This window comes from Hordeum vulgare, chromosome 6H (assembly GCF_904849725.1).
Source record: "Hordeum vulgare subsp. vulgare chromosome 6H, MorexV3_pseudomolecules_assembly, whole genome shotgun sequence".
NCBI classification, from domain to species: domain Eukaryota; kingdom Viridiplantae; phylum Streptophyta; class Magnoliopsida; order Poales; family Poaceae; genus Hordeum; species Hordeum vulgare.
In genome coordinates, this window is record NC_058523.1 from 133,134,421 (window position 1) to 133,155,627 (window position 21,207).

A 21,207-nucleotide genomic window follows, 5' to 3' on the forward strand; every position below is an offset into this window, starting at 1 on the left:
CTCTTACTAAGGAAGAGAAGGAAATCATCTTTGAAGTCCTTTTCAGTATCAAGGTCCCGACTGGCTTCTCGTCGAATATAAAGGGAATCGTAAATATGAAAGACAAAAAATTCCAAAACCTAAAGTCTCATGACTGCCACGTGCTTATGACGCAATTGCTTCCGGTTGCATTGAGGGGAATTCTACCGGAAAATGTTCGCCTGGCAATTGTGAAGGTATGTGCATTCCTCAATGCAATTTCTCAGATGGTAATCGATCGAGAAAGTCTATCAGGGTTAGAGATTGATGTGGTCCAATGTCTGGTTAGCTTTGAGTTGTTGTTCCCGCCGTCCTTCTTTAATATAATGACACACCTCCTAGTTCACCTAGTCGAAGAGATTAGAATTCCCGGTCCTGTGTTTCTACACAATATGTTCCCCTTCGAGAGGTTCATGGGAATCTTAAAGAAATATGTTCGTAACCGTGCTAGGCCAGAAGGAAGCATCTCCAAGGGCTATGGAATGGAGGAGGTCATTGAGTTTTGTGTGGACTTTCTTTCTGACCTTAAGCCGATTGGTGTTCCTGAATCTCGGTATGAGGGTAGGCTGATAGGAAAAGGCACACTAGGAAGGAAAGCAAAAGTATGTATGGACGGGCATTCTTTCTCTCAAGCACACTACACAGTTCTACACAATTCCACCATGGTGGCTCCGTATATCGTGAGACACAAGAATATTCTACGCTCCGAAAACCCGGGGAAGGCTGACTCTTGGATTAAAGGGGAACATGAGAAGACTTTCGGCAGTTGGTTGCAGACACATCTCATGAATGACGACACCGTTGGAGATGAGTTGTACTGTTTGGCCAGGCCACCATCTTTGACTATATGTACTTTCCAAGGGTATGAGATAAATGGGAATACATTTTACACGGTTGCCCAAGATAAAACGAGCACCAACCAAAATAGTGGTGTCCGCTTTGATGCAACGGACGAGAATGGGCACTGTTTGGAAACATATTACGGGTACATAGAGGAGATATGGGAACTTGACTATGGACCTACTTTTATGATCCCTTTATTTCGGTGCAAATGGGTGAAGCTGACAGGAGGCGGGGTAGTTGTAGACCAAAAGTACGGCATGACAACAGTGGATCTTAACAATCTTGCGTACATGGGCGAACCATTTGTCCTAGCCAATGATGTCGCTCAGGTTTTCTATGTGAAGGACATGTCTACATTAACGAGAAAAAGAAATCAGCAAAACAAGATATCATCCGATGAGCCAAAACGCCACATAGTTCTTTCAGGGAAAAGAAACATCGTGGGAGTAGATGACAAGACAGACATGTGAGAAGATTATAATAAGTTTCATGAAATTCCGCCCTTCAAAGTCAAAACTGACCCAAGCATCCTACTGAATGATGAAGATTCTCCATGGCTACGACCCAGAAGAAAACAGAAATAATAGATAGGAATATTGGTGCAATAAGGTAATAATGTATTAAACCTTTTATGTAATGCATGTATGGAACGTACTAAATTTCAAACACTTTTCATTTTCATATTATCCACGTAAGAGATGAGTTCTCGTTCGAAACCTGATACTTCGAGAGAGATTGTCCATTTTGTACACGAAGTGCATCCAGTTTTTGTCGTAGCCCTCTCAACTTTTTAACACATGCTATGTGGGTGAAATGATGATAGCATGCCAACTTTCAACATTTTCAGAGTTCATTTGTAGTGCTTTTCAATTTCAGGGTCAACTAGCTCAAAAAAAAAGTAAATCCACGAAATATACCAAATGAAGTCACAAATTGTTGAAATTTTGTGATGTGCCTTTGAATGGTGCATTTTGGACACACAAAAAGTATGGAGTTCAAATAAGTTCACAAAAATGAAATCCCTTTGTAAGAGATGAGTTCTCGTTCGAAACCCTGATACTTCGAGAGAGATTGTCCGTTTTGTACACGAAGTGCATCCAGTTTTTGTCGTAGCCCTCTCAACTTTTTAACACATGCTATGTGGGTGAAATGATGATAGCATGCTAACTTTCAACATTTTCAGAGTTCATTTGTAGTGCTTTTCAATTTCAGGGTCAACTAGCTCAAAAAAAAAGTAAATCCACGAAATATACCAAATGAAGTCAGAAATTGTTGAAATTTTGTGATGTGCCTTTGAATGGTGCATTTTGAACACACAAAAAGTATGGAGTTCAAATAAGTTCACAAAAATGAAATCCCTTTGTAAGAGATGAGTTCTCGTTCGAAACCCTGATACTTCGAGAGAGATGGTCCGTTTTGTACACGAAGTGCATCTAGTTTTTGTAGTAGCCCTCTCAACTTTTTAACACATGCTATGTGGGTGAAATGATGATAGCATGCCAACTTTCAACATTTTCAAAGTTCATTTGTAGTGCTTTTCGATTTCAGGGACAACTAGCTCAAAAAAATAAGTAAATCCACGAAATATACCAAATGAAGTCAAAAAGTATGGAGTTCAAAAAACCATATTATGAAATTAAATATTATCATTGGCGATTCATCTCTATTATGAAATCAAATATATCAAAAAACCATTGCAGAACATATGACCAAATTAATACAAGTTCATCATCACATTAAAGCCAAAGAACAGTAGTGATCATATGTTATTATTGCAAAAAATAAATACATAAAGTTCTCTCATAAAACAACATACAACTATGTAAAACATTTAAATGCAACAACAAACGCGATCTAAATCGCAACTAAGGTAAGAATTGACCCAACAGCATAATGATACCAAGCCTCTTTATCAATGGCATATTTTCTAATATTCCTAATCTTCAAGCGCATTTCATCCATCTTCAAGCGCATTGCATCCATCTTCAACCGCATCGCATCGATCTTCATCTTGCGATCATCGATGACATCGGCAACATGCAACTCCAGTTCCATATTCTTATCCTCAATTATTTTCAATTTTTTCTTCAAGTATTTGTTTTCTTTTTCAACCAAATTTAACTTCTCGACAAGAATTTTTATGTGGGTTGGAATTTCCGGTTCACATACCTCCTAGATTAAAAAAATATATGTCACATTGGTCGTCATAATTGTCATAAACACTAAATAAAACAAATAGTTATAAAAGATAATATATACCACATCCGAATCATAGACAGGACGAGGGCCGATGGAGGCGGATACCCAAACCATCGCACTATATAATAACAAAAAATAATGAAAGTGAGTAATTTATACAAGTATGTATCTAAATCATACAAGTAAGATTTTTTTGATTTTAAAAAGAAGAAAAGAACAAGAGGCTCACCACGGTGGTGCTCGCAGTTGGTGCATGGCTAAACCTAGACAAATATTAAGGAAAATGGAGCTTGGAGGTCGAGATTGGAGAGGAGAAAGCTTAAGTAGAGTGGCTCGGGCATTTCATCGAACACATCATGTGCATGAACTAGAGTGGCAAGAGCATGGCATGGTCACACTTCAACAACCAAAAAATATGGGATATGGTGGGCAGGGGCGAGGGTTTATATAGGCAAAACTTTAGTCCCGGTTCTTTCCATGCCCCGGGACTAAAGGCCCCTGCTTCCCACCTTCTGGTCAGCCGAAAAAGGGCCTTTAGTCCCGGGTCGTGGCTCCACCCGGGACTAAAGGGGGTCTTTAGTCCCGGATCGAGCCACGCCCCGGGACTAAAGGCCCCTGCTTCCCGCCTTCTGGTCAGCCGAAAAAACGTCTTTAGTCCCGGGTCGTGGCTCCACCCGGGACTAAAGGGGCTTTAGTCCCGGATCGAGCCACGGACCGGGACTAAAGATTCACTTGTATAAGCGGGAGTTAGAAAATTTCGAACCCAAATCGTCCATTTTCTCTTCTTCTTCCTCTCGTTCTCCTGCCCGGCGCGGCAAGCGACGAACTCGACGACGCCGTCAGGCTGCCCGCCGTCCTCCTCGCCGCCACCTGCCGTCCTCCTCGCCGTCGCCGTCGTCCTCCTCGGCGCGTGCCGCCCCGTCCTCCTCGCCGTCGCCGTCGTCCTGCTCGCCGCCGCCGTCCTCCTCACCGCGCGCCGCCCTCCTGCCGCGCGTCGTCGACACCTCCGGCCGGTAAGCCCCACGCCCCCTCCTCCCCAACACTCCGGCCAGCACCAGCAAAGAAGAAAAAGGAGAAAAAAGGAAGAAAAAGGAGAAGAAAGGAAGAAAAAAGAGAAGAAAGGAAGAAAAAGGAGAAGAAAAGAAGAAAAAGGAGAAGAAAGGAAGAAAAAGGAGAAGAAAGGAAGAAAAATAGAAGAAAGGAAGAAAAAGAAGAAGAAAGGAAGAAAAAGGAGAAGAAAGGAAGAAAAAAGGAAGAAAGGAAGAAAAAGGAGAAGAAAGGAAGAAAAAGGAGAATAAGAAGAGGAGGAGAAGAAAAGAAGAAAAAGGAGAATAAGAAGAGGAGGAGAGGATAAGAAGAGGAAAAATAGAAGAAGAGGAGAAGTAGAAGTAGAAGAAGAAGTAGAAGAAGAGGAGAAATAGAAGAAGAGGAGAAGTAGAAGTAGAAGAAGAAGTAGAAGAAGAAGTAGAAGAAGAACTATTTTTTCTCATTTAATTTTGCTATGGTATAGTGTAGATGCTAATGTGTTAATAGTGTTTCTTAGATTATTGCTTAGTTTTGCTATTGTATATGCTTAAGTGTTAATAGTTTAATTTTTATATTGTATATGCTTAAGTGTTAATAGTTTATTTTTAGCAAGAAAATTAATAGAACTAGTTTAATTTTGCTATTGTATATGCTTAAGTGTCCGGGACTGGGCTCCGCCCGCCTGGTATTTTAGAGTTTAGGTTCTAGCGAAGACCCGGGACTAAAGGTCCTCCTATATAAAACGAGCCTTCGAAGTTTCCAACCCTCTTATATAGTTTGTTAGTTTATTAGTTCATCAAATGTCCGTTTTTTGCAGAACTATGGATCCACATATCACGAACCTCGAAGAGGAAGAACTTCTCGAAGATATAATCAAAGACGGCCCCGACGTTGAACCAGCCGAATCTCCGTCGTCATATCTAAACCCCTCCGGATATGGAATGGAGGTCGAGCGACACGAAGATGAAGCCGCCGATGGGGCAGGAGATAGGTCCAATGACGGAGAAGGTGTTAACCAAGAATGTTCCCCCTCCGGTGCAGGGGCTAGCTTTAGAAAGAGCAAAGGAGTTGGCGGCTCAATGTGGTATCTCGGTTGAAGAATTGCTGTCTTCCCAAGACGACAAGATACCCAAGGCTGTGGTAGCCCCTAAGCCAAAGTTTTTCATGGGTGAGCCTTTGGTCAGCAAAGATGATCTCCCAACAAATATGCGTTACTTGCATACATGGTACTTAAGTGAATCAAAGAAGGGGAGAACGATGATCGTGCTGAGTGTGCCACGAGAGTACTACGGCCGCCCAGAAGAAATCCATATCGACTTTGATGAACTCTTCCAAATGTACAATGGCGACGCCCTCGACAAATCGCTTATGAGTTGCTATTGTCTGTAAGTTTTTCAATTCGTTGTCTACATATAACTTGTTTAGTTATTTCAATTCATTGTCTATATATAACTTGTACTCTATTATGCAGAATGAAGATTCTGGATTGTAAAAGTAAGAGCATCATAAATATTGGGTTTATTGACCCAGATAAAATACATATAGCAACGCTAACTAATTATCCCAAGGAGACGGAGGAAAACCTTCTAAGGTTTCTAACAGATCAAAATTTCTGTGACCACATACTGTTTCCATACAAATTCAAGTTAGGGTCTTTACTCTGTTGTGTCCATTCACTTATAAGTGTAATTGATAAGTTACTGACATATATATATATACATCTGCAGCTTCCATTGGATTCTGTTGGACATTCAAATTGATAAGGGAAGAATTGTTGCCTTCGACCCATTATCGAGACCCTTGGAACAATTCCAAAGCGTGCAGGACATGCTCCAAGGGTAATTTTAATCATTCTTGCGCTCTATCGGTCTCTTTCGATGATTTTCTGATATATCAATTAATGAAAAACTTAGCAAATCATTATCCTTGTCGGGCAGGGTTTGGAAGCGGTTCAAGTACGTGACTCCTGGTAAATTTCCTGAGAAGCTGACCTTTAGAGCGGCTCAGGTAAGTAGTAGTATGATATACTTCTATTAATTTTCAATACATTTATGATGCTAGATTATTATTTTGATTATATATATTCTATTCTCGTAAAGTGCGACCAGTAGCCACGGGGAACGCATCTATGCGGATACTATGTTTGCGAGACCATTCGCACGTTTACCTGTGAGCTCAAGGAGCACAGATTTGACGTAAGCAATGAACATTCACACCTCCATTTTTACCCGTCATTCTTTGTTATCATGATTGATATTCATATTCATCTCCTCTTCTTATATAGCACACGGCCATGAGGACGAAGGTCCAACCAGAGCAACGCGCGATTGCTGTTGCAGTGGAACTTGCGGGATTTATGAGAATGGAAGCTATAGATGACAAAGGACGATTTAGTGTAAATAGGGGCCATTACTGATGTTCGTCCATGTAATCGAATAGACGGGCTCTAGTCCCGATAATTCAGATCTGCATATAATTGTATATATATGCTTGCTTGTAAGATAAGTTAATCTTATATATATACGCATAATTATTTCTATTTAAATTATATGAAAACTAATTCCCGAACACCAAACGAGGCATCACGTTAATCTCCCGAACACCTAAACCCTAAAACCCTAAAACCCAAAAATAATTTTCATTCAAAAAAAAAACCCAAAAACCAGCAAAATCTGAAAATCTTTAGTCCCGGACCGTGTAACGAACCAGGACTAAAGGGCCTGCCCCTGGGGCGCTACGAGGCGCCCACGTGGAGCACCTTTAGTCCCGGCGTGTAAGAGGACCAGGACGAAAAGGTTAAGCCTTTAGTCCCGCCCCTTTAGTCTCGGTTGTTGAACCGGGACTAAAGCCCCTTACGGGCGGGGGCTATATGCCCTGTCCCCACTAGTGTACGTGACAGACCCAACTCATCTTCAAGAAGATGACCTGGCCCTTGGGGGCTACAATTTTTATACCATAAATCGTAAAATATAGAATGACAAGACCCGGCTCATTATTTTCATAATGACCTCGCCCTTGGGGGTTATAGGTTGAATCCTCACAATTAAGCATGATGAAGACCCGACTAATCTTCAAGAAGATGACTCGGCCCTTGGGGGCTACAAGTTGCTTCTTCAAAATTTTATTTCATCAAGACCCGACTCATCTTCAGGAAGATGACTCGGCCCTTGGGGTTTACATGTTGCTTCTTCAAAATTTTATTTCATCAAGAACCGACTCATCTTCAAGAAGATGACTCGGCCCTTGGGGGCTACAGGTTGCTTCTTCAAACTTTTATTTCATCAAGACCCGACTCATCTTCATGAAGATGACCCGACCCTTGGGAGCTACGTAAGGGTATATGGAATATAAGATTGAGTTCATCATACCTCATATCTTCTCTTCATCATACCAACTAGGCGGGCCTCCATATCCCGGCTTGTGGAGAGGCGGCTTAGATATCCAGAGTGTAGTTCTTCGAAACTAAGTTTGTCAGTATTAGGAAGCTCAAGCTTAGCTTTCACTTTCCCTAGTTCAGGCGTTGCATCTTTAGCGGTGTGTTTGGCAACACAGGGAAGACATGCGTTGTATCACATCACATGCATACCCTGCAAAAACAAGTTAGACGACCTCTAATTTGTTGTTGCAAATTTTACGTGGCTGCTATGGGTATCTAGTATGATCGCATCTTACTAGCGCATAGCCACCACGGTGATACACAAATTGTTATTTAACCTTCTCCAAGGATCACCTCCGTCAAATCCGATTCAACTAAAGTTGAAGAAACAGACATCCGCCAATCATCTTTATGCAACAAGTTGCATGTTAGTTGTGAAGTCGGTCTCTTGTAACTGTACGACCAATGTTGGCCCAGGCCGCTTCAATCCAACAATACCGCTGAATCAAGAAAACACTAAGGAGGGCAGCAAATTGAACATCAACGCCCATAAACTCTTTTGTGTTCTACTTGAGATATCATCTATGCATGAACCTGGCTCATGATGCCAGTGTTGGGAAACGTTGCATGGGAAACAAAAAAATTCCTACGCACATGAAAGACCTATGATTGTGATGATCATCTACTAGAGGGGAGATCGGATCCACATACCCTTGTAGATCGCTAAGCGGGAAGCGTTAAGAAACGAGGTTGATGTAGTCGAACGTCTTTGTGATCCAAATCGCAAGCATCCCACGAACTCCGTCCCGATCTAGCGCCGAACGGATGACACCTCCATGTTCAGCACACGTACACCTCGATGACGATCTCCGCGTTCTTGATCCAACAAAAGGGTCGGAGAGGTAGATGAGTTCCTTGACAGCACGATGGTTGGGTGGTGGTGGTGCTGAACTAGTCCAGCAGGGCTTCGCCAAGCTATGCCGGACCATTCCCGAGCTCATCATGACATCCAGGAGCCAAATGCAACATTCCTATATATCAATATTTACCTCCGGACCATTCCGGAGCTCCACGTGACGTTCGGGATCTCATCCAGGACTCCAAACAACTTTCGGTAACCAACATACATAACTCAATACTACTGAAACATCACCGAACCTTAAGTGTGCATACCCTGCGGGTTCGAGAACTATGTAGACATGACCGAGACACTCTCCGGTCAATATACAATAGCGGGACCTAGATTCCCATATTGGATCCTACATATTCTAGGAAGATCTTATCAGTTGAACCTCTATGTCAAGGATTGAGTTAATCCCGTATAACATTCCCTGTGTCCTTCGGTATGTTACTTGCCCGAGATTCGATGGTCGGTATCTCTATACCTATTTCAATCAAGTTACCGGCAAGTCTATTTACTCGTTCTGTCATACAAGATCCCGTGGCTAACTCTTTAGTCACATGCTTGCAAGGCTTGTTTGTGATGTTGTATTACCGAGTGGGCCTCGAGATACCTCTACGTCATATGGCGTGACAAATCCCAGTCTTGATCCATGCTAACTCTTTAGAGTACCTTTATAATCATCCAGTAACGTTGCGATGTTTGATACACACAAGGCATTCCTCTGGTGTGAGTGAGTTACATGATCTCATGGTCATAGGAACGTATACTTGACAAGCAGAAAACAATAACAACAAAATGACACGATCACATGATATGTTTATAGTTTGGGTCTTGTCCATCACATCATTCCCCTAATGATGTGATCCCATTATCAAGTGACAACACTTGTCTATGGCTAGGAAAAATTAACCATCTTTGATCAACGAGCTAGTTAACTAGAGGCTCACGAGGTACATTGTTTCTTCTTTATATCCACACATGCATTTGTGTTTCCATTCAATACAATCGTAGCATGGATAATAAACGATTATCTTGAAACAGGAAATGTAATAATAACTATTTTATTATTGCCTTTATGGCATATTTCCAACAACGACTTGCACATGTAAATAAAGGGCACATATAGGAAGATCAAACGCAAAGATTGACATAACATTTTTTGGCATGGTTCCGAAAGGTGGTGCTATCGTACGTCCACGTTGATGGAGACTTCAATCCATGGAGGGTAACGGCGACACGAGTTCATGGAGGGCTCAACCCATGAAGGGTCCACGGAGAAGCAACCTTGTCTATTCCATCACGGGTTACGTCCACGAGGTACTAGCCTCACTCGGGGTAGATCTTCACGAAGTATTCAATCTAATTGCCCTTGAAAAACTTCTTGGTTCAACTCCACAACACGAAGTAGGAGGCTCCCAAGTGACACCTAACCAATCTAGGAGACACCACTCTGCAAAAGGTAATAGATGTGGTAGAACGATGAACTCGTGGCTCTTGTACTTCAGAAGACAATCTCCTCAACACTCAATCACTCTCTCACATATTTGGCTTGGGTAGAAGAGATTGATTGGGTATGAAGCTATTTGGGGAGGCTAGAAATCAAGATTAAAATGGTAGGATTGGAATATCTTGAACACAACACATGAGTAGGTCGCTCTCTCTTAGAAAAATGGATATGGCAAGTGTATGTGTGTTCTGAGTGCTTCCTCTATGAATGAGGGGTGGTGGATGGGTATATATAGGTATCTCCAAAAATCCAACCGTTAAAACATTATTGCCCAACTCGGTGAAACCGATGTAAAATTCGTTGGAACCAACTTATGCAAAATGTGGCAACCTTTATATTTTCGTTGAGACGATATATGAATCTCGGTGGTACCGATATGGGTGTCCTAGGCAGTTTCCAAATCTCGGAGGGACTTATCTCCAAAACTAGGAAATTCTGATTCTTGAAAATGGCTAACCCGAAAGTTGGTCACCGATTTTAGTTGCACCGATTGGAATGTTGGTGGCACCGAGATGCTAGGTGGCATATGATCTGTCTGGTGGAAAACGTGGTAGGGCCGAATAGAAAGTTGGTGGCACCGAATTTTGAACTTTGTGGATTTTGACAGAATATTGTGGGTGATTGGATGAGTATTTTTGGTGGCTACTTCTAAGCACTTGAGCAACCAGATCATCATAGATACCTCATCCCCTTTTAATAGTAGTGGCTTTCCTATGGACTCACTTGTGATTTCTCACATAAAAAATGTAGAGTCTTGAGGCTTGAAGCTTGGCCAATCCTATTCCTTCCTCTTATTCTTCTTCTTCTTGGAAATTCTCCTCACAATCCTTTGCCAGCACTCTCTCTGGACTATAGCTGAAATAAGCTAGATAAAACTATTAGTCCAAGAGAGAATGTATGTTGTCAGGAATTATGAAAACCACCAAGGGACCACATGTGCTTTCACATGCACATAGGAATCATAATAGAATTCAGAGAAGACTCAAATATTTTCATTAATAATTTGAACATAAACCCACAATTCATTGGATCCCAACAAATGCACCGCACCAAAGAATTGCATCAGATAGATCAAAGCAAAGATGCGATGATCATTGTATTGAAGATCAAGAGAGATAGAGACATAGCCATATAGGTACTAACTACGAACCCGTAGGTCTGTGGTGAACTACTCACACATCACCATGGGAACATCAACGATGATGGAGAGGCTCTCCTTGATCTATCGCCCCTCCGACAGGGCAATGGAATTGGGCTCCTGATGGGCACACGGTGGGACAAAATCTTGCAGCGATTGAAAAAGTGTTTCGGGTGGAACTCTAGGGGGTTTGGTATATGAATGAAGTTATAGGCCACAGAGGGGCACAGGGAGTCAACGGAGGGGGCACGAGGCAACAGGGCATGACTTACCCCCTAGGGCATGCCCTGTTGGTTTGTTCCTCCCTTGTGTATCCTCTGGTCTCCTCACGAAGCTTCGAGGTCTTCTTTTGGTCTAGAAAAAATATATTAAAATTTCATGGCAATTGGACTTTGTTTTGTACCGTAAACCTGAAAAGCTAAAAACATGCAGAAAACAACAACTCACAGTGAGTACTGGGTTAATAGGTTAGTTCTAAAAATAATATTAATTATTAAAGAACCACCCAAAAAATATCCTAGAATAATAATATCATATCATGGAACAATCAAAATTTATAGATACGTTGGAGACGTATCAGCATCCCCAAGCTTAATCCCTACTCATCATCGAGTAGGTAAATAATAAAAACAGAATTTTAGATGTGACATGCTACCCAACATGTAATCTATTGTAGGCTTGATAACTGGGAAATGATGAATTAATAAAAATCAACATAGTAATGCTTATAAACATAAGAAACATAATCATCAAGTTACAAAGCATACAACCCTTAAAGAATGTTCACCCCATTTCAATTTATCATATAAATATAACATGGCTCCGTACTCACCACATAAATACAAATGTTAATAACCATGGTGTCAAGTCAAGCAATTTGATTGTACTTTTTAACACGCTTTAGCTTTTTATTACTTGCACAATATATGAGCGTGAACCATGGTTATAGCATAAAGGTGGAATAGATTAAGGTTGTCGGTTTCAAAGGGGTGAAAGTGGATAAGAAAATCTCGCATCAAGTAGGCATATCAACGGGCTATGATGGTGTCCTTCAATAGATATCAATGCAAGGAATAGTGATTGCCATGCAAGGGATGCACTAGAGCTATGAGTCTATGAAAGCTCAACTGAAGCTAAGTGGTTGTGCATCTAACTTGCTTGCTCCTAAAGACCTCATGCGTTTGAGGAAGCCCATCAACGGAATATACAAGCCAAGTTCTACAATGAAATTTTTTCATTCCCACTAGCATATGGAAGTGACAAAACAAGAGATTCTCTGTATGAAGAATCATGGTGTCACTATGAGGCACAAGTGTGGAATAAGAGGTAGTAGCACCGTCCTTCTTTCTTTTCTCTCATTTTTTCTTTTTTCTTTTGTTTTATCCTTTTGTCATTTCCTTTTTTCCTTTTTTTCTCTTATTTCACACTTTTTTCTTTTTTTCATCCAGAGTCTCTTCCCGACTTGTGGGGTAATCATTATCTCCATCATCCTTTTCTCACTGAGATAATGCCCTAAATAATGATGATCATCACACTTTTATTTACTTACAACTCAATATGAAAAATGGATAGGATGATATGACTCTATATAAATGCCTCTAGCAGTGTACGAGGATATGCAATGATCTAGCATAACAAAAGATATAAAAATGGACAAGCCATGTAAATATTATGCTAGTGTTGGGGAACGTTGCATGGGAAACAAAACTTTTCCTACGCACACACAAGATCTATCCATGGTGATGACCATCTACGAGAAGAGAGATTGGATCCACATACCCTTGTTGATCGCTAAGCGGGAAGTGTTAAGAAACGCGGTTGATGTAGTCGAACATCTTCCCGATCCAAATCGCAAGTCGTCCCGCGATCCAATCACGATTTAGTGCTGAATGGACGACACCTCCATGTTCAACACACGTACAGCTCGATGATGATCTCCGCCTTGTTGATTCAGCAAGAGAGAAGAAGTGGAAGCCGAATTCTCCAACAACACGATGGCATGACGGCGATGATGGTGGAGCTACTCCGGCAAGGCTGCGTCGTGCACTACCGAAATAAACTACGGGGTGTCACGAAGCAGTGAAGGGAGAGGGGCTGCGTCGTGTCTTGAGGTGCGGCTAACCTCAGTACCCTCCACTATATATAGGAGGGAGGGAAGGTGGAGCCCTTGGAAAAAATCATAGGGTTCGGCCGGCACACCAAGGAGGAGGGAGTCCTCCTCCTCCAATTTGGTTTGGTGGAGGAGGAGTCCTCCTCCTAGTAGGTTTGCCCCACCTCCTCTCTCTTTTTCACTTCGGCCGAATAGGCCCACCAGGGGCTGGTGCGCCACCCTTAGGCCTATTTGGTCCCTCTGTGGGTGGCTGTCCCCTCCCGGTGGAACCCTGGAACCGATTCACTACAACAAATATGTCAACTAGCAACCTTCTAGCATTGACACTGGCAGAAATGCTCGTAAATCTACGACCATTTGAGACCAATTGGTCGTAAGATTATCGAGGGGCTCTAGACCCTAAACCATAACGACCATTTTGGTCAGAAAGGTCGTAATATCCTTACACGTAAAGGTCATAAAGCATACAACACTGGATGTTGCCTTATTTCTAGCTGATAACGACCAATATAGATGGTCATAACCTTGTAAATTGTGGTGCATTGCTATGGTCATTAGTTTTTCCTATGTGTCATGTCCACGTGTCAATTGTTGCCATAGGTTGTGAAGGAGCCTACATTTCTTTCACTCCCAATATTCCCAAAAAATTCTCAAAAATTCTTTGGATCGTATATTCCTCAAATATGTAAAGACCCTTCCTTGCCTAGTTCAAAAATTATTCAGGAGTATTCATTTTCCTATTCTCTTCAGAAAAGCACTTTGTGAAGGAAGTGATATTTATATTTCTTGGATTGCCCTCAAAATTTTTGGGCACTCTTTTCTTTCCAAATAATTTCCTCATGACAAAGTTCAGCTACATTTACCTATTATATATTCCTCAGCAAATCTCCAAAGTTTCTGTTCAACTAGAAGCTTTGTGAAGTAAGTACTAGCTAGGCATCTCCTAATGCCCTGGATTTTTTTCGCATATTTTGTATGCTCATATAATAGCTTTCCACAAGATTTGATCCCCATCTAATAACCCATGTGATATCATCGTCCAATCTTTGTTTCTGGTAATATTTTCAATTTGTGAAGCAACTATATTTAATATTGCTTTAAAATTGATGAAAATTTATCACTACATGTACCTGACCATAGAACCTGCCTAGACCAAATTTCATCTGATTTTAATATAGCAAATTTTCCTCAATATGTTTCCGAATTTTATGTTTAGTGGAGAGCATTGTGAAGGTAGTACCATTTGTATTTATCCAAATGGTACGAAACTTCATATGCCGATATTATCATCCTCTTCCAAATTTCAGCTTAATACAGTAATCTATAGGGGCCAAGCATCAATTTCTAGAGGGCATAACCATTCCTAGATAGGGATTGAATATTAAAAAAAATGGTGTTTCTATGATTAAATATATACCTATATACCTAGACATTATTTTGGAAAAAATCATGAGCAAACTATGAGGGGGCTCCAGTTCAAATTTCACCCGCTTCCAACTGAATCGACGGAAATTTGTCTTTTTCACGAGAGGTGGCTCAAATCTTTTGTAACACAACAATTTCTTCAATTGTACATTGAATATGGCCTAGCATTATATAAAAATGATTTGGTCCAATTTTGCAACAACTCATTTGGGGCACTCGAAAAATGGAAAATGAATTTTCTGTCCAAAGAAAATGGAAACTCCCTTAGACAACATTGTTTGTCATTACAATATGCACCCTTGTGGACAATATGAGATCATTTGAGCAAACTATGCAATGGATGTGGCCATAAGATTGATCATTTGGCTTGAAAGCGAGGAATCTTCACACATGATAGCTCATTTCTGAGAACACTTTTTAAAAATAATTATCGTATTACAAGTTTATTAATTTTCCTCATAACTTGATCACATTTAATGACACAATGCGATTGTTTTCCAATTTTTTGATTTTGTTTTGAAGTTTTCATGCCCGTTTCAAAATGCGGTCAAAATAGCAAGCATGACCGTTCCTAGCTATGGGTTGAATATTGAAAGGTGGCTCAAATCTTTTGTAACCCAACCATTTGGTCAATTGTACATTAAATATGTCCTAGTATTATATAAAAATGATTTGGTCCAATTTTGCAAAAAATATATGGTAGGGTCTTCACAAAAAAGCTCATTTTGGACACTCGAAAACTGGAAAATGATTTTTTCGTCCAAAAAAATGAAAACTTCCTTAGACAACATTGTTTGTCATTACAATATGCACCCATGTGCACAATATGAGATCATTTGAGAAAACTATGTCACGAAGGTAGCAATAACATTGATCGTTTGGCTTGAAAGCCATGAATCTTCACACATGATAGCTCATTTCTGAGAACGCATTTAAAAATAATTGTCGTATTAGAAGTTTATTATTTTTTCTCATAACTTGGTCACATTTGATGGCACAATGTGGAAGTTTTCCAATTTTTTGTTTTTTTGAATTTTTCATGCCCGATTCAAAATGCGGTCAAAACAGCAGGCATGACTGTTCCTAGCTTGGGGTTGCATATTCAAAAACTTTTGGTGTTTCTATGATTAAATATATACCTATCTACCTAGAAATTATTTTTGTAAAAAATCATGAGCAAACTATGAGGGAGCTAGAGTTCAAATTTGACCCACTTCGTGCTGAATTAACGGAAATTTGTCTTTTTCACGAGAGGTGGCTCAAATATTTTGTAACCCAACCATTTGGTCAAGTCTAAATTAAATATGGCCTAATATTCTATAAAAATGATTTGGTCTAATTTTGAAAAAAATATATGGTAGGTCCTTCACAAAAAAACTCATTTTGGGCACTCGAAAAATGGAAAATGATTTTTTTTGTCCAAAGAAAATGGAACCTTCCTTAGACAACATTGTTTGTCATTACAATATGCACACTTGTGCACAATATGAGATTATTTGACAAAACTATGCCATGAATGTGGCCATAAGATTGATCGTTTGGCTGAAAGCCATGAATCTTCACACATGATAGCTCATTTCTGAGAGCACTTTTAAAAGAATTGCCGTATTACAAGTTTATTGATTTTTCTCGTAACTTGATCACATTTAATGGAACAATGTGAAGGTTTTACAATTTTTTGATCTCTTTTTGAATTTTTCATGCCCGTTTCAAAATGCGGTCAAAACATCGGGCATGACTATTCCTAGCTAGGGGTTGAATATTTAAAAACTTTCAGTGTTTCTATGATTAAATATATACCTATCTATCTAGAAATCATTTTTGGAAAAAATCATGAGCAAACTATGAGGGAGCTGCAATTCAAATTTGACCCGCTTCCTACTAACTCGACAGAAATTTGCCTTTTTCACGAGAGGTGGCTCAAATATTTTTACACACAACCATTTGGTCATTTGTAAATTAAATATGGCCTAGTATTCAATAAAAATGATTTGGTCCAATTTTGCAACAAATATATGTTAGGTCCTTCAAGAAACTCATTTTGTGCACTCAAAAAATGAAAAATCATTTTTTCGTCCAAAGAAAATGAAAACTTCCTTAGGCAACATTGTTTCTTATTCCAATATGCACCATTGTGCATAATATCAGGTGTCAACAAGGTCCTTCACAAAAAAACATCTTTGTCACTCGAAAAAGAATTTTTTTTTCTTGTAAAAAACCTTATTTTCAATCAATTACGACCAATTTAGATGGTCAAAACGTCTTCATAGTGTTTACTGTGTTCTGATTGGTCCATGGGGATCTCACGTGGATCATGTATCAAGGACCGTTGGATGATCCCGGATCAAACGGTAGCCCTCATATCTCTACCCGAAACCCTAGCTTTGTCCTCCTGACATTTATCCATCCACCCCCCGCCTCCTTTCTTCATCTCTTCTCCTTCCTCCCTTTCTCACATGCTATGTCCTCTCGGCTGGCCCTCTTCCTCCCTCCCTCCCTCCCCCCTCTGATGCTCCCGCCGCCAGCCCTCTCCCTAGCTTCAGTTCGTGCGCACCATGGGCCCTCTCTCTCCCTCGCTCCACATCTTGCGTTGCCAGAGCTGAACCTCTCCCTCGTGAGCGTCTCTCTCACTCCCCAGATCTTGCTGCCCCCCCCTCTCCCACCGTTGCCACCGTCGTGGTTCGAGCGCGTAACACGGGGGCCTCGAAGTGGGTGGTGGCGGTTCTACTACTGGTGGCGAGCGTGCCTCGAGCTGCTGTGGTGCGCGACCAACGCGACGCCCATGCACTCCCCTTGCCTCTCCAAGTCGACACGGCCGCCTGGGCCTGCCCCCACTGTATTGCATGGAGAAAGTCGCCGGCGGCGTAGAAGGTCGTCGGCGCCCTCCTCATCGATCGCTTCCTCGACATCCTCCAGGACCTCCATGGCCCACACATCCGCGGGTTCATACGTACCAACCCATACCATCGATTAACCTTTGACCGACCCTGCGCATGAAATGAAACGAGCATGACCTCGCCGCCCGGCCGTCGCTCGCTCGCTGCATGTGCATGACTGCTACGAGGTGGCGGAGGAGTACGAGGGCAACCGTGACGCGGCGCAGCTGGATGAGCTCGGGGGCACGCTCACGGGGTTGGCCCTGGCCAACGCCATCGTCATGGCCAGCTCGAGGTGGTGCAGATCGCGAACCGCTGTAGGAACAAGCTCAAGGGCAACGACTTCCGTGACGAGGACTCTGCCACCACCGAGTCCTCCATCGAGGAGACGCTCAAGAGGTTGGTGTCCGGCCTGGGCAAGACCTGCGAGGAGGTCTTCGACGCGCTTAAGAACCAAACCGTCGACCTCGACTTCACCGCCCACCCCACGCAGTCCATCCGGAGGTCGTTCCTCCAGAAGCATGGCAGATTGATTTTTTTTCACATCAACCCATTGAGCTGAGTCCGACTACCTTGAAATGACCAGGGTAAATTCTGCTACATTTTGAAAGCTTAGTAACAGAGTAATCGAGCTCTCTGTACATGCAGGATACAGAATTGCGTGAGGCAGCTGTACGCCAAGGACATCACGTTTGACGACAAGCAAGAGCTCGACGAGGCTCTTCAGAGAGAGGTATATGCATTGCACAGTCATAGCTCCTTCCAGCTATATGCGTGCATGAGAATTTTGCTTGATGAACCTAAGATGTTTGGGGAGAAAATATTTGAGAAATGTTAACTGCTATTTTCAGTTAACTGCTTATTTTCAAAAAACTTACTAAGAGTGTGCTTCTAAATTGCATTTATAGGAGAAGGGCCATTCCTAGACAAGCACAAATATGCGACTGCCTCGGGCAGGGGCTGTTGCACCTCGGGTTGGGGTTGGTGCTGGATCAGCACCGTCGGGGCTGGGGCTGGGTTGGACCAGCTCTGCCTGGGAGAAGCTGCAGAAGTTCCTGGGCGACAAGGAGAAGGCATGGGTGCTGATGTGGCATTCTATTGTGCAGATGTGCCATTGTTCTATTGTGCAATTCTGTTAGTTCTTGCTATATTCGTGTGTAAGGAAATGTATTCAAGAGATGACTTACTATGTTATGTAAACCTGGGAGATGTATTATGTGATGTTATATGATAGATGATTATAATTTGACTTGGAGTTTTCTTGATTTGAATATGAAATAGTGTTGGATTTAACACTGGACAAATAATTGGGCTGAAAAGGCCCAACAAATAAAATGAAACCAAGTTTTGGAACAAAAAATAAATAAACTAATAAGGCCAAGGCCCAAATAAGTGGATGACACAAAGAAAATAAAGAAGCCCAGATCATTGGGCTAGGCCCATGCAGCTAAGAAAAATAAAGAGAAAGAAACATTAAATGGGCTGAATTCATGGGCTCGGCCCATGTAGACATCAAATTGCACCGGGCTAATTCTTAGCAACGACCTTTTGTTTGGTTGTAAATATCTAGGACCAAACGAGAAGAAAGGTCATTATAGTTCATTAGAGAGGCTTAGCTTTTGACCATATGTTTTTGGTCGTAGAAAGGTTGCAAATGGAAATCAACGACCATTCGGTGACCACTATTGAAGGTCGCAAGTTAGCATATTTCTTGTAGTGATCCGTCATTCCCAATACTTTACTCGTAATGCTTGAAATCTTTCCGGAAGCCAAATGCACCCTTCCTATAGATCAATCTTCGTCTCCGGACCATTCCGAAACTCCTTGTGTCATCCGGGATCTATTTCGAGACTTCGAACAACATTCGGTAACCAACATACATAATTCAACTATACCAAGACGTCACCGAACCTTAAGTGTGTAGACCATGCGGGTTCGAGAACTATGTAGACATGACCGAGACACTCTCCAGTCAATATCCAATAGTGGGACCTGGATGTCCATATTGGATCCAAATATTCTATGAACATCTTAATCGGTTGAACCTCCATGTCAAGGATTCAGTTAATCCCGTATAACATTCCCTTTGTCCTTCGGTATGTTACTTACCCGAGATTCGATCATTGGTATCTCTATAACTATTTGAATCTCATTACCGGCAAGTCTCTTTACTCGTTCCGTAATACAAAATGTCGGGGCTAACTCTTTAGTCACATTGCTTGCAAGGCTTCTTGTGATGTTGTATTACCGAGTGGTCCCCGAGATACCTCTCCGTCATACGGAGTGACAAATCCCAGTCTTGATCCATGCTAACTCAACAAACACCTTCGGAGATACCTGTAGAGCACGTTTATAGTAACCCAATTATGTTTCAATGTTTGATACACACAAGGTATTCTTCCGCTCTCAGTGAGTTACATGATCTCATGGTCGTAGGAACATATACTTGACATGCAGAAAAAACAGGAGCAATAGAACAACATGATCACATGCTACGTTCATAGTTTGGGTCTTGTCCATCACATTATTTTCCTAATGATGTGATCCCATTATCAAGTGACAACACTTATCTATGGCTAGGAAACCTTAACTATCTTTGATCAATGAGCTAGTCAACTAGAGTCTTACTAGGGACAATGTGTTGTCTATGTATCCGCACATGTATATGACTTCCCATTGAATACAATTCTAGCATGGATAATAAATGATTATCTTGAACAAGGAAATATAATAATGACTATTTTCTTATTCCCTGTAGGGCATATTTCCAACAGCTAGCTATCTTACGATCATGCAAAGCAATATGACAATGCAAGTATAAGTCATATGCTATGATGGTGGAAGTTGCATGGAAATATGTCTCAAAATGGCTATGGAAATGCCATGATAGGTAGGTATGGTGGCTGGTTTGAGGAAAATATATTGAGGCTTATGTGCAAAAGAGCATATCAAGTAACGGGGATTGGATGCACGGTACCAAAGAGGCTAGCAAATACGTTGAGGTGAGATTGCGTATATACATGGATTCACATTATTCATAAAGAACTTACATACTTACTGCAAGATTGTATTAGCTATCTCGAAGCAAAGCACTACTCGCATGCCCCTAGGGAGGAGGTTGGTAGGAGTTAACCATCGCGCGTCCCCGACTTAAATAACACTACGATTTCAACGAGGAATGAATATGCTCACACACCATCACCATGCTATAGAAATATTTGGATAAACAACAACTTAACAACCTATATTTCATGATACAATTATTAACCAATGATCATGCACTCATTCTCTCTCACATTTCCACATTAATATCATTAACCATGATTTCTCTTTTATGTGCTTCATGTGTTTTTGATTATGTACTCACTAAATATTTATTAGTTTTCAACAGTCCTATAACCCGTGCAAATTACTTTCGTTATTTTTTAACTCTCAGGCAAATATAAGTGAAGAACGATAGTGCAATTATTTCTATAAAATCTATTCGCCACCATGGTCTAAAAGATATAAGTGAAGTACTAGGGCAAGTGCTAAGCTCAAAAGGTACAAGTGAAGCACAAAGAGTATTCTAATAAATCATGGTGATAGTATGTCTCTCACAAATAGGTGTGTCCATAAAATGATGATTGTGGGTGACTAAAAACAAAAGGCAAACTAAAGCAAACGCCGCTCCAAGCAAAACTCATATCATGTGATGAATAAAAATATAGCTCCAACTGACATACCAATGGATTAAGACAAAAGAGGGCATGCCTTCCGGGGCATCCCCAAGATTAGATGTTTTA